This window comes from Bufo bufo, chromosome 2, assembly GCF_905171765.1.
Source record: "Bufo bufo chromosome 2, aBufBuf1.1, whole genome shotgun sequence".
Lineage (NCBI taxonomy): Eukaryota > Metazoa > Chordata > Amphibia > Anura > Bufonidae > Bufo > Bufo bufo.
The window spans coordinates 42,032,616-42,047,987 of record NC_053390.1 but is presented as its reverse complement, the minus strand read 5'-3'; positions in this window follow the sequence as shown (position 1 = coordinate 42,047,987).

Below are 15,372 nucleotides of genomic sequence, written 5' to 3'. Positions count from 1 at the left end.
GTCGCGGGGGACAAGACAAACGAGCCCCCCTTAAGAGACGGGACACCGAAGGATGTTGGCCAGCCGCGACGCACTCGAAGCCCGCGTGGGTAGAAGAAATAGCGGACCTGAAAACGTTAATGGTCCGATAAGCCTTCCCCGCCTCAAATAGCGAGGTTAGAAATTCTAGTAGGTGTGCTACAGGTGCCGAAACGGGATCCAAGGCCCGTTCCACGCACCAGTTAGCCCAAGTTCTCCAGGCTGCCGGTACGACTTCCTGGTGCCGGGAGCCCATGCACTGTCCAATAGCTGTCGAGCTGCTGCCGAAACTCCCTCGAACGATCCAGGTGTCCGGAGATCCGGCATGCCAGCAGCCGCAGGGATCCGTCTAGTAGAAGAGGGTGTTGTAGACCCAGAGGGTTGTGGAGGAGATCCGACCGGGTAGGGAGAAGAACAGGAATCTCTGCTAGAATCCTCAGCAACGAGGGGAACCATACCTGAGACCCCCAGAAAGGGATCACCAGAACCAGGTCTGCCCGCTGACGAATCACTTGCAAGAGTGTCCTCGGAATCATCGAGAATGGAGGAAACGCGTACAGGCGGGATACCGACCAATCTTGCAGGAACGCATCCACTGCTAATGCCTCCGGATCCGGACGCCAGCTGTAAAACCGGGTGAGCTGTCTGTTCAGACGAGATGCGAACAGATCGATAGACATCGGACCCCACAATTCCGCAATTGCTGCGAAGATCCGAGGATCCAACTGCCAATCGCTGCCATCCGACAGGTAGCGCGAATTCCAATCCGCCTGAACGTTGTTCAGCCCCGGTAAGTACTCCGCCTGCACCATGATGTCCCTGGACAGGCAAAAGGACCAAAAGTCTTTGGCCAAGCGAGCCAAAGTTGCCGAGCGGGTACCCCCCAAACGGTTGACATACTGAACTGCCGATATATTGTCCATCCGTAACTTGATGCACGCGCAGGCGATCCCGTTGGAGAAACTCTTCACCGCAAAAGATCCCGCAAGGAGTTCCAACGCATTGATGTGCAGAAGGGACTCCTCCGCTGACCAGGGGCCCCCTGTGGACACGCCATTGCAATGGGCACCCCAACCCTGGAGGCTCGCATCGGATTCTATTGTCAATTCCGGCAAGAGCCCGAAGATCGCTCTGCCGTTCCACGCCTCCAGGTTGGCAATCCACCAACTCAACTCCTCTCGGGCCTCCGAGTCCAGCACCACCGCGTCCGCAAAGGATGCACCAGTCCGAAGATGGGCGATCTTCAGTCGCTGGAGCGCACGGTAATGTAACGGGGCTGGAAACACCGCCTGAATGGATGATGCCAAGAGTCCGATGATGCGGGCCAGATGGCGCAATGAGAGATGGGGTATGAGGAGTGCATGTCTCAATTCTTTGCGGATTGCCCGCAACTTTGCCGTCGGCAGACTGAGGGACTCCGAGAGAGAATCCACCGTGAATCCTAAGAATTCCATCCTCTGAGCCGGGATGAGGCAAGACTTCTCTATGTTGAGGAGGAATCCGAGATTCGAAAGCAAATCCGATGTCCACTGGAGATGTTCCAGTAATCCCGCCCTGGACTCGTGCATCAGAAGGATGTCGTCCAGGTAAATGATGAGGCGGACGCCCCGAGCCCTCAACCATGACACGACTGGACGCAGCAGCTTGGTGAAGCACCAAGGAGCTGAGGACAGTCCGAATGGCAGACAGGTGAACCTCCATACCTCGCCATTCCACCTGAACTGGAGCAAATCCCTGGAGCGAGTGGCCACTGGGACCGTCAGGTAAGCATCCTTCAGGTCCAGCTTCACCATCCAGTCCCCAGGAACTAGTAAGTCCCGCAGAAGGTGGATCCCTTCCATCTTGAAATGCCGGTAGCGAACTACCGCATTCAGCGCGCGAAGATTGATGACTGGCCTCATCTGCCCGCCCTTCTTCTGAACGAGAAATATATTGCTGATCACAGTCCCCCGCGCAGGGGACGCTCGTTCTATTGCCCGCTTTTGTCTGAGGGAGCACAGCTCCGCGTCCACCAGAGCGCAATCTGGGTGTGACAGGGGGACCGGCGGGGGGGAGGGAATAAGGTAGGGAGACCCCGTGAGCTCTATGTGAAATCCCCTGACCGTGGACAGAACCCACGGGTCTGAGGTGATGAGACTCCAAGCATGAAAAAAGAGTCGGAGTCTGCCCCCTACACAAGGTACCATAGAATCCCCAAGCTGGGGAAGACTTACCCAAGGGTCTGCGATGGTTGGGGTTGCCCCGGAAGGAGCGAGAACGCCACTGATTTCCTCTGGAGGCGAAGAAGGGAGACGGATTACGTTGTTCTTGGAAAGATGGACGTTGTCCACCGGCACCTCTACTCGATCCTCGGGCCTGGAAACTAGCACGGCCGGACAGGCGGCCCCTACCACTGCCGGCCCGATGAGAGACCCGTCCCTGAAATACTCTGCGCATCGAACTTTGGGCCTTGTCAAGCGCAGTAAAGGTGCCCACAAAACGGCTCATGTCCTTAATGAAGGACTCGCCGAAAAGGAGGCCCTGGGCTTCCTTTCCCGCCTCAGTGAGCGCCAAATTAGCTAGCTTAGGGTCTATTTTAAATAAAATAGACTTGCGCCTCTCAATCGCCACTGCTGTATTGGCGTTACCGGTAAGGCATATGGCCCTCTGGGTCCAGCCCCGTAATTCCTCGGGGTCTATCAGGGATCCCTCATTCCTGGCTGACTCAGCCATCTCCAAGATCTTGGTCAGTGGACCAAGGACATCTAAGATCTTGTCCTGGCAGCTGCGGAGCGCTGAATTCAGTCCTTTTTTGGAGTTCCAGACAGTTTTGGCCAGAAATTGAGCCATCTTGGGATCCACAATTGGGGTCTCGCAGACCTTATTGGGCACCAATGGCCTGGGTCACTCAGCTCTGAGTTTGTTGCGTGATTCGCGGGAAAGCGAGTGACGCACCCAGTGTTCCAAATAAGCCCCCACATGAGGGGAGGGGAGCCATTCCGCCGAACGCGGGTGATGTAAAGATTCAGGGTCGAACATAGGTTCACCTGAATCATCTAGTACCGCCACAGACTGGGTAGCGTTAACAGGGGACACCACATCCTTGGCAGAGGAGGTCGCCGCAGCGGCAGCTGAGGGGCCCTGAACTGGGGGGGTGACCTCCTCCTCTGCCTCATAATCCATATCCGCAAATGCCTCCTCGTCTGAAGCTCTGTCAGAGTCAGACAATTCCGGTGATTGCGCTCTCGCGCATTTCCATGTCCGCGCCCGTTCTGCCTGGCGGGAAGAGGCCCTTTTCCGTGATCTAAGCACGGTCTCTGGGGTGGCAAGATGCGCACCAGTCAAAACCTCCTCTGTAATAGGAGAGTCATTGGAGGTAGGTTGCGGTGTGGCAATGGGGTCCTGCACAGGTACATTGGAAGGTGGGACGGACAGGGCCTGAGTAATGGTTTGTGAAAGTATGGATGACATGGAGCCCATGGCTGCCATGATCGCATCCGATACCGAGCGCTGCAGGGCCAGGGCCTGAGCCTCCACCTGAGTGGAGATGGATCCCTCAGGGGGGGAGGGGGGCCTACTGGCAGCATGAGGGGAAGTAGGTACCGACATATCAGCAATCTGGCCTAGCTAAGGTGCAAAACCGTATAAATAAGCAACTCACTGAGCAGAGCAAAGATCTATGGGAGAAGCGCTGGACGCTAGCTGGCAGAGGGAGCAGGAGCCGCCGACCGTGCTGTGTGCAGGAAGCGAATGACCGGAAGGGACAGGAGACGCTGAAGCTCCGCCCCCCCCAGAAGCCCGCGAATCGCGGCCGCCAACCGCAAGATGGCCGCCGAGATCTCGCGGCCCCACTGATCAGGAAGTGCCAGAGACGGCGCGGCAGCCAGCAGGGGCGGAGGACCCGCCCACCGAACACCGGGAACCGCACTAACCAACAGGTAGGACCATCTGGGTCCAAAATAAGTGGGTTGTGGTAGAGAACTCTCCCTGGATAAGGGAGAAGGGAAATGAAAGGGGGGAGACGCGGGGAAGCGGCAATGAAAGCAATCAAGCGCAGTGATAAGCGCAGGGAACCTAAACTATAAGCCCCAGCAATCGGTAGAACACATAAAGGAAAGGGAGTGCTGCAAGCAAGCAGGGTTAGTCACCCTGGGAAAACAGCGCAATAGACACCAAACATCAATGACACATGCATAGAAGAAGATGTACTTAACTTGGTGGCAGCAGCAAAGAAAGAGGAAGTTACAGAAGAAGGGCGGCCTATTATAGGGGCCAGTGGGGAGGGACCTTGGTTGCTATGGTTCCTTGTATGTAAATTTTTTCTCTTTGCTGCTATTGGTGGTTCAGTAAAGAAGGAGAAAGCAATACGAAGCCTCCGTGTCTTGCTGTAAAACTCAGGATCAGTACAGGATAAGTAATGTAATGTATGTACACAGTGACTCCACCAGCAGAATAGTGAGTGCAGCTCTGGAGTATAATACAGGATGTAACCCAGGATCAGTACAGGATAAGTAATGTATGTACACAGTGACTGCACCAGCAGAATAGTGAGTTCAGCTCTGAAGTATAATACAGGATGTAACTCAGGATCAGTACAGGATAAGTAATGTAATGTATGTACACAGTGACTCCACCAGCAGAATAGTGAGTGCAGCTCTGGAGTATAATACAGGATGTAACTCAGGATCAGTACAGGATAAGTAATGTATGTACACAGTGACTCCACCAGCAGAATAGTGAGTGCAGCTCTGGAGTATAATACAGGATGTAACTCAGGATCAGTACAGGATAAGTAATGTATGTACACAGTGACTCATTGTCTGAAAGATGGTTTGAGTCCATTTAGGGTGGTGTCACACTATATCTTAAAAAAAAACACTCCAGTTTTTAGTGACATGCTGGCCCATTGGTAATTATAAAATGCTCTATTAACATTGCATTTTAGTAGTGTCGTTTTAAGCTCATTTTTGCCCCTTGGCAGGTTTTTTTAAATCCCAGCACGCTCAGGGTGTGCAGTTTCTTCAGACAGTTTTCTGTAGACTTCTCTATATGAAAAAGAAAAAGTCTGGAAAAAAAAAACACTGTGTGACTAATAGACACCACCCCCAAAAATGCTTGCATGAAATGCAAGACTTCCAAGCCATACCTGCATACCTTGTGTTCCTGGTTGTGCAGTATTGTCTGTTTTTTTCCTGTATTTTAGGTTTTTCACACCACATTAGGAGCCTGAGACCACAGCTGTCTCTCTCCGCTCTGCTGGAATAATTATCCCGCGTTTAGAAGAGTCTCCGTTTTCTCAGCTCTCATCCCACGAGGATCTTGAGAACCATCTTAGGTTCCTTTGAAGTGTACGGATTAATAATACCAAGTGGTTCTCGACAAATAGGAAGATTTGGCCTGAAAACAATCAAAAAGTAGGGAGTGTTTACTTCCCGACTGTACTATGGGGGCGATACCGGCCATAGAAGTTTATTATACAGTGGGGCAAATAAGTATTTGATACACTGGTGATTTTGCTAGTTTTCCCACCTACAAAGAATGGAGAGGTCTGTCATTTGTATCGTAGGTACACTTCAACTGTGAGAGACAGAATCTGAAAAAGAAATCCAGGAAATCACATTTTATGATTTCTAAATAATTAATTAGCATTTTACTGCATGAAATAAGTATTTGATCACCTACCAACCAGCAAGAATTCTGGCTCTCATAGACCTAATAGTTTTTCTTTAAGAAGCCCTCCTACTCTGCACTCATTACCTGTATTAATTGCACCTGTTTGAACTCGTTACCTGTATAAAAGACACCTGTCCACACACTCCAACCTCTCCACCATGGCCAAGACCAAAGAGCTGTCTAAGGACACCAGGGACAAAATTGTAGACCTGCACAAGGCTGGTACGGCCTACAGGAGAGAAGTCAACAACTGTTGGCGCAATTATTAGAAAATGGAGGAAACCCAAGATGACTGTCAATCTTCATCGATCTGGGGTTCCATGCAAGATCTCGCCTAGTGGCATAAGGAATCAGCCCAGAACTACATGGGAGCACCTGGTCGATGACCTCAAGAGAGCTCGGACCACAGTCTCAAAGATTACCGTTAGTAACACACTACGCCGTCATGGATTAAAATCCCGCAGAGCACATAAGGTCTCCCTGCTCACGCCAGCACATGTCCAGGCCTGTTTGAAGTTCACCAATGACCATCTGGATGATCCAGAAGAGGCATGGGAGAAGGTCATGGGGTCAGATGAGACCAAAATAGCACATTTTGGTATCAACTCTACTGTCCGTGTTTGAAGGAAGAAGAAGGATGAGTACAACCTCAAGAACACCGTCCCAACCGTGAAGCATGGGGGTGGAAACATCATTCTTTGGGGGAACAAGACGACTACACTGTATTGAATGGAGGATAGATGGGGCCATGTATCACGAGATTTTGGCCAACAACCTCCTTTATTAAAGTCTCTTTAAAAGGGGGCAGAAAGCCTATATGTCACAGTCTGTGACCACCAGGCAACCAGACTTGGAGAGTGCAGAAAGGGACTAAGGAATAACCCTCTGCACTATTACACGTCTGGACTAAATTCCTGACTTGCTAGCAAGTTGCTGCTAATGGACTGCAAGCAGGACAACAGGACACAGTCCAAACTATGGGCTCCGGCGTTATGATGGCCGTACGCGGCCGAGGAAAGGCCGAATCCATATGGCAGAAGCCCCGCCTTCCGGGAGAGGTGTGGCAGTATCCGCACCAATCAGACCTAGGGGCGTGTTCCAAATCACGCCCTCTGACCAGCGAGTACAGCAATGAACCTTAACCTTCCCGGGAGCTCGCGCGTGCGCGATTTCTGGGGGAATCCAAGTCGCGGCCCATATCCATCGCCAATTCTGTTGGTAAGGACCCACCAGGGGTATTATCTCAGGGGCAAATCGCGGTGCCTCCATCTCCATCCTGGTATGCAACACTGACGGAGATGGGCATCGCCATTAAACACAACCATTAAAGTGTTACTGCAGATCACAGCTATCCAAGGATCGGAATGTACTATATATATATATATATATATATATATATATATATATATATAATACCAATATACAGTAAACCCCTTGACAGGAGAAAAAGAAGGGAAGGAGCCACATACACAAAGGAACCGGAAATCAACTATCACATAATATATAGGATAACCCGCGGTGCTATGTGGAATGAAAAACCAGCAGATACATCAAATAAAGCTGGCATACGAGATAGCCTCATTTAACCCTTTGGGTTGAATTGTCTGTAACTTGAAGGTCCACATTGCTTCCTTGCGGAGTAGGGGTATGTCAATATCGCCCCCACGGATCGACATCTTGACTTGTTCAATCCCCTGTAGTCTCAACACATCAGGGTTACCGTCATGCATATCACATACATGACGTGCCACAGATGTGTCCCGCTGATTGCGAATATCAGGGAGGATAGGATTTCTCAATCCCCTTGGAACTATATTGTTCTTTAAATAAGTATCAAGTGACTGCACCTCCCACCAACACCGAACATGATTCTTGTAGACCCTATTAAGATTTTTGAAAGAGGCAGTAATACTGGTATGGATTGATTGTGTAGGTAGCTCTTTTTCGGAGAACACCTCTTTGGGGTCCCCCAACCAACACTCCGAGCTCAGATCATTAGATAGAAAGCCTGCCATTCCCCAACTTATGAAAAGCAAACTCACAACTATCTCACACTATTCAAATACACTGGTGAACGTTCCTAAATACTTATATTGTCACAGCCTGATGATGGAGCAGGAGGATTACCGTTCTATGTGCCTCCGTCTTTCGGAGGACACTAACACCTATAAGCGCCTCTCCACTAACCCTACCCCATGTTTAGGCACCAGCTCGCGACTCTACTTAATGAGGCCTATGAGGACAGGCTTATTAGCAATAATAATCAAATATCCACATGACAGGTTCCCTTTAAGAATAACTTAAAGGGCACTTTTCCCTGTGGCTCGTGCATTATTTTACTAGCCATATAACAGGGAAGAGATATAATATACGCTTGTTTATTAGATGTACATCTATAGGTATTGTGTACCTTATCAGTTGCCGATGCGGGTTACAATATGTCGCCAAAACCAAACATGAACTGAGGAGAAGATTTGGCAATCAGCGGGACACATCTGTGGCACGTCATGTATGTGATATGCATGACAGTAACCCTGCTGTGTTGAGACTACAGGGGATTGAACAAGTCAAGATGTCGATCCGTGGGGGCGATATTGACATACCCCTACTCCGCAAGGAAGAAATGTGGACCTTCAAGTTACAGACAATTCAACCCAAAGGGTTAAATGAGGCTATCTCGTATGCCAGCTTTATTTGATGTATCTGCTGGTTTTTCATTCCACATAGCACCGCGGGTTATCCTATATACACTGCTCAAAAAAATAAAAGGGAACACTTAAACAACACAATGTAACTCAAAGTCAATCACACTTCTGTGAAATCAAACTGTCCACTTAGGAAGCAACACTGAGTGACAATCAATTTCACATGCTGTTGTGCAAATGGGATAGACAACAGGTGGAAATTATAGGCAATTAGCAAGACACCCCCAATAAAGGAGTGGTTCTGCAGGTGGTGATCACAGACCACTTCTCAGTTCCTATGCTTCCTGGCTGATGTTTTGGTCACTTTTGAATGCTGGCGGTGCTTTCACTCTAGTGGTAGCATGAGACGGAGTCTACAACCCACACAAGTGGCTCAGGTAGTGCAGCTTATCCAGGATGGCACATCAATGCGAGCTGTGGCAAGAAGGTTTGCTGTGTCTGTCAGCGTAGTGTCCAGAGCATGGAGGCGCTACCAGGAGACAGGCCAGTACATCAGGAGACGTGGAGGAGGCCGTAGGAGGGCAACAACCCAGCAGCAGGACCGCTACCTCCGCCTTTGTGCAAGGAGGAACAGGAGGAGCACTGCCAGAGCCCTGCAAAATGACCTCCAGCAGGCCACAAATGTGCACGTGTCTGCTCAAACGGTCAGAAACAGACTCCATGAGGGTGATATGAGGGCCCGACGTCCACAGGTGGGGGTTGTGCTTACAGCCCAACACCGTGCAGGACGTTTGGCATTTGCCAGAGAACACCAAGATTGGCAAATTCGCCACTGGCGCCCTGTGCTCCTTACAGATGAAAGCAGGTTCACACTGAGCACATGTGACAGACGTGACAGAGTCTGGAGACGCCGTGGAGAACGTTCTGCTGCCTGCAACATCCTCCAGGATTACCGGTTTGGCATTGTGTTAGTAATGGTGTGGGGTGGCATTTCTTTGGAGGGCCGCACAGCCCTCCATGTGCTCGCCAGAGGTAGCCTGACTGCCATTAGGTACCGAGATGAGATCCTCAGACCCCTTGTCAGACCATATGCTGGTGCGGTTGGCCCTGAGTTCCTCCTAATGCAAGACAATGCTAGACCTCATGTGGCTGGAGTGTGTCAGCAGTTCCTGCAAGATGAAGGCATTGATGCTATGGACTGGCCCGCCCGTTCCCCAGACCTGAATCCAATTGAGCACATCTGGGACATCATGTCTCGCTCTATCCACCAACGTCACGTTGCACCACAGACTGTCCAGGAGTTGGCAGATGCTTTAGTCCAGGTCTGGGAGATCCCTCAGGAGATCGTCCGCCACCTCATCAGGAGCATGCACAGGCATTGTAGGGAGGTCATACAGGCACGTGGAGGCCACACACACTACTGAGCCTCATTTTGACTTGTTTTAAGGACATTGCATCAAAGTTGGATCAGCCTGTAGTGTGTTTTTCCACTTTAATTTTGAGGGTGACTCCAAATCCAGACCTCCATGGGTTTATTTTTGTGTGATTTTGTTGTCAGCACATTCAACTATGTAAAGAACAAAGTATTTCAGAAGAATATTTAATTAATTCAGATCTAGGATGTGTTATTTTTGTGTTCCCTTTATTTTTTTGAGCAGTGTATTATGTGATAGTTGATTTCCGGTTCCTTTGTGTATGTGGCTCCTTCCCTTCTTTTTCTCCTGTCAAGGGGTTTACTGTATATTGGTATTATATATATATATATATATATATATATATATATAGTACATTCTGATCCTTGGATAGCTGTGATCTGCAGTAACACTTTAATGGTTGTGTTTAATGGTGATGCCCATCTCCGTCAGTGTTGCATACCAGGATGGAGATGGAGGCACCGCGATTTGCCCCTGAGATAATACCCCTGGTGGGTCCTTACCAACAGAATTGGCGATAGATATGGGCCGCGACTTGGATTCCCCCAGAAATCGCGCACGCGCGAGCTCCCGGGAAGGTTAAGGTTCATTGCTGTACTCGCCGGTCAGAGGGCGTGATTTGGAACACGCCCCTAGGTCTGATTGGTGCGGATACTGGCACACCTCTCCCGGAAGGCGGGGCTTCTGCCATATGGATTCGGCGTTTCCTCGGCCGCGTACGGCCATCATAGTGCCGGAGCCCTAGCACACAACAGTGCGGGGCACTTGTCTTGATATAGGCACTTTCTAATTAAGCTCCTGAAGATACGTGGCGAATATATGTCACGTGGAAACGCTTAGAGCTGATGTCAATTTCCAGGACACGGCTCTCTAGGCAGGGTGTGCATGAGATGTGAGAATATACCTCCTAGCCACAATATACTGACCGCAAGATAGTGGCTGTTTGAGAGGCTGGCCTAAACACGGACGTGTATGAGGGTATGCAGGTGTCCACATATATTGAACGTATATCACACGGTGTGGTGCATTCTGGATGAGTGATGCTACAGTCAAAGTGTTCCAGACATAGCCGTGTAGAGTGTGGGAGTGCTGTCTATTGATAGCAGGACGACTCTAGCACAGTCTTTTAGTGTGGAGCACTGGTTGTAATCATAGACCAGACATTGATTGCCCAGTACAGTCAGTGTGGCTGACACAACACAGCCCCATCCGGCCACTAACCAGCAGACACAGCTGCATTGGTCAGCAACAATCTCAGAGGTTCACTTGCGGCACACCTGTGTCTAGTAATAGTTTGGACCGTGTCCTGTTGTCCTGCTCGCAGTCCACTAGCAGCAACTTGCTAGCAAGTCAGGAATTTAGTCCAGACGTGTAGAGGGTTATTCCTTAGTCCCTTTCTGCACTCTCCAAGTCTGGTTGCCTGGTGGTCACAGACTGTGACATATAGGCTTTCTGCCCCCTTTTAAACAGACTTTAATAAAGTTTTTGTTTCTTTCTTTTTGACGTTCATCAGGCTGTGACAATATAAGTATTTAGGAACGTTCACCAGTGTATTTGAATAGTGTGAGACAGCCAACAACCTCCTTCCCTCAGTAAGGGCATTGAAGATGGGTCATGGCTGGGTCTTCCAGCATCACAATGAGCCGAAACACACAGCCAGGGCAACTAAGGAAGGAGTGGCTCCGTAAGAAGCCTTTCAAGGTCCTGTCGTGGCCTAGACAGTCTCCAGACCTGAACCCAATCGAAAATCAATGTAGCCCAGCAGCAGCCCCGAAACCTGAAAGATCTGGAGAAGATCTGTGTGGAGGAGTGGGCCAAAATCCCTGCTGCGGCAGTGTGTGCAAACTTGGTCAAGAACTACGGGAAACGTCTGACCTCTGTAATTGGAAAACAAAGGTTTCTGTACCAAATATTAAGTTCTGTTTTTCTATTTGTATCAAACACTTATTTCCTGCAATAAAATGCTAATTAATTATCAAAAAATCATACAATGTGATTTTCTGGATTTTTTTTTAGATTCTGTCTGTCACAGTTGAAGTGTACCTACGATACAAAGGACAGACCTCTCCATTCTCTGTAGGTGGGAAAACTTGCAAAATCGCCAGTGTATCAAATACTTAATTTCCCCGCTGTATATGCAGGATATATACTGTGTCCTGGGTTTATTCCACTTGTATTGAGGATGTAGATGATTTACTTTACATCACATCAGCAGTTTACACATCTGCCTCATAGACTTTCATCTGAGTAAGACGCTTCTATTGTCATACAAATCTGTATTAGAAGAAAACCTGCTCGGCTCAGCAGCCCTCCTGCATCCGGCTCAGCTTTTCAGAAATTTCTCAGGTTGATCTGGAGCATTTCCAGTGTGAAAAAATACTGCCCCCTAGTGGCAGTGACCGGTGTCGTCTAAACTCAACTGTAAGCAAAATGATCAATATGAAGCATCCTTTGTGGGACAACTTAATGATGCAAATTTCCCTTAAAGGGGTTCTCCGGGCTTTTAATAGAGATGACCTATCCTCTCAGATCGGCCGGTGTCCGACACCCAGCACCTCTGCCGATCAGCTGTATGAGGAGACGGCGCGCAGTGTGCACGTGCCGCCTCCCGTCTCTCTTCCTGCTCGCTGCTGCTGTCTATGGCAAAGCAGCGGCGAACAGGCTATGGACACCATTTTTTTATGATTGCATTTTGCTCATTTTGGGCTAAAAATCATTTATTCAATTTGTCTTTATTAAAAATGTTCAGCCAATCCTCAGATACAAGGGTTTGAAATCAGTTTGTTTGCAAATAGTCACTTGGTGTTTTCTTTGTATCCTATCATCTGATGGCTCAGATGTAGCTCTTATCGCTGATCTCCTGACCTCATAAACACCTCTTTAACCACCTCAGCTCCCCTAGCTTAAAGGGTTTCTATCACTTGGTATGACATAATTAGCTGTCAGACACTAGCGATCTGCTAGTGTCTGCTCTGGCCAACCATCCTACTATAATCACTTGTGGGGCAGCGGTTTTGCTAAAAAACTAACTTTTATAAATATGCTAATGAGCCTCTAGGTGCTATGTGGGCGTCATTAGCACCTAGAGGCTCCGTCTACCTTCATACACAGCCGCCGCCCAGCGCGTCCCTCCAGCCCGCCCATGTCCTCCTCCGTGTGACGCAGCGGACGAGTTCTCGCGCATGCGCCGTGCGCAGCTGTATTCGGCGCATTTGAGATCTCAGCTCGGAGCGGTCAGACATTCAATGCGCATGCGCGGCTGTATTCGGCGCATGCGCATTGAATGTCTGACCGCTCCGAGCTGAGATCTCAAATGCGCCGAATACAGCCGCGCACGGCGCATGCGCGAGAACTCGTCCGCTGCGTCACACGGAGGAGGAAATGGGCGGGCTGGAGGGACGCACTGGGCGGCGGCTGTGTATGAAGGTAGACGGAGCCTCTAGGTGCTAATGACGCCCACATAGCACCTAGAGGCTCATTAGCATATTTGTAAAAGTTAGTTTTTTAGCAAAACCGCTGCCCCACAAGTGATTATAGTAGGATGGTTGGCCAGAGCAGACACTAGCGGATCGCTAGTGTCTGACAGCTAATTATGTCATACCAAGTGATAGAAACCCTTTAAACCCCCTTAATGACCAGACCACTTTTTACAACCACTTTTTACACTTCTGCACTACACTACTTTCACGGTTTATTGCTCGGTCATACATATTACCACCCAAATGAATTTTACCTCCTTTTCTTCTCACTAATAGAGCTTTCATTTGGTGGTATTTCATTGCTGCTGACATTTTTACTTTTTTTGTTATTAATCGAAATTTACCAAAATCTTTGCAAAAAAATGACATTTTTCACTTTTAGTTGTAAAATTTTTCAAATAAAACTACTTTTCTATATAAATTTTTCTAAAAATTTTTGTTCTACATGCCTTTGATAAAAAAAAAAAAGTGTATATTTATTGGTTTGGGTAAAAGTTTTAGCGTTTACAAACTATGGTACAAAAATGTGAATTTCCACTTTTTGAAGCAGCTCTGACTTTCTGAGCACCTGTCATGTTTCCTGAGGTTCTACAATGGCCAGACAGTAGAAAAACCCCACAAATGACCCCATTTCGGAAAGTAGACACCGTAAGGTATTCGCTGATGGGCATAGTGAGTTCATAGAACTTTTTATTTTTTGTCACAGAAAATGATGATTTTTTTTTCCTTACAAAGTCTCATATTCTACTAACTTGTGACAAAAAATAAAAACTTCCATGAACTCACTATGCCCATCACGAAATACCTTGGGGTGTCTTCTTTCCAAAATGGGGTCACTTGTGGGGTAGTTATACTGCCCTGGCATTTTAGGGGCCCTAATGCGTGAGAAGTAGTTTGAAATTAAAATGTGTAAAAAATGCCCTGTGAAATCCTAAAGGTGCTCTTTGGAATGTGGGCCCCTTTGCCCACCTAGGCTGCAAAGTGTCACACATGTGGTATCGCCGTACTCAGGAGAAGTTGGGCAATGTGTTTTGGGGTGTCTTTTTACACATGCCCATGCTGGGTGAGATAAATATCTCTGTCAAATGACAACTTTGTATAAAAAAAAAAAGGGAAAAGTTGTCTTTTAGAGAGATATTTCTCTCACCCAGCATGGGTATATGTAAAAAGACACCCCAAAACACATTGCCCAACTTCTCCTGAGTACGGCGATACCACATGTGTGACACTTTTTTGCAGCCTAGGTGGGAAAAGGGGCCCACATTCCAAAGAGCACCTTTAGGATTTCACAGGGCATTTTTTACACATTTTGATTTCAAACTACTTCTCACGCATTAGGGCCCCTAAAATGCCAGGGCAGTATAACTACCCCACAAGTGACCCCATTTTGGAAAGAAGACACCCCAAGGTATTTCGTGATGGGCATAGAAAGGAGCTGAGATCGGGTGCAACAAGAGCAATGGTGACGCCCCCTTAAGATCTAATTTGTATTATAATTCAGGAACGGAGCCTTGGATCAACAAAAGGAAAACAGTGTTTTAATCAGGTGAACCCCAGCTATGTGTCCATCAGGGGTGCACAACCAATTAGTCCAGATGAAGCGATCGCCTGGGGCAGCACCAGGTAGGGGCAAGAAAGGGGCAGCCAAAAGGCCATGGGCTAAAGGGAAGGGGTTAGGTTAAGAAATTAGCATTGGGGAGAGAGGGGCGCCATGTCAGTTTTCACCTCCGGCAGCAGAAAGACTAGGTGCACCCCTGGTGTCCATGCAAACAGTTGGATAGGGATATATTTTGTTTGAAAGCTGAAGATACAGGCGGCTCTCATGTATAACTAGGGCAATAACTAGGGCAAAGCACGAACATCGACCGCGGGGCAGCAGCAGCGGATCGCAGACTCATTCACTTTAAAGGGTCCGCTATCCGTCCGTTCCGCAAAAAGATAGGGCATGCTCTATCTTTTTGTGGAATGAAAGTACGGGATAAAACCCCACGGAAGCATACTGTAGTGCTTCCGTAGGGTTCCATTCCGTGCTTTCGTTCCACACCACTCCGCATCTCCAGATTTGCGGACCCATTGAAGTGAATGGGTCCGCATCCGTGATGCGGAATGCACACGGAACGGTGCCCGTGTATTGCGGGTCCGCAA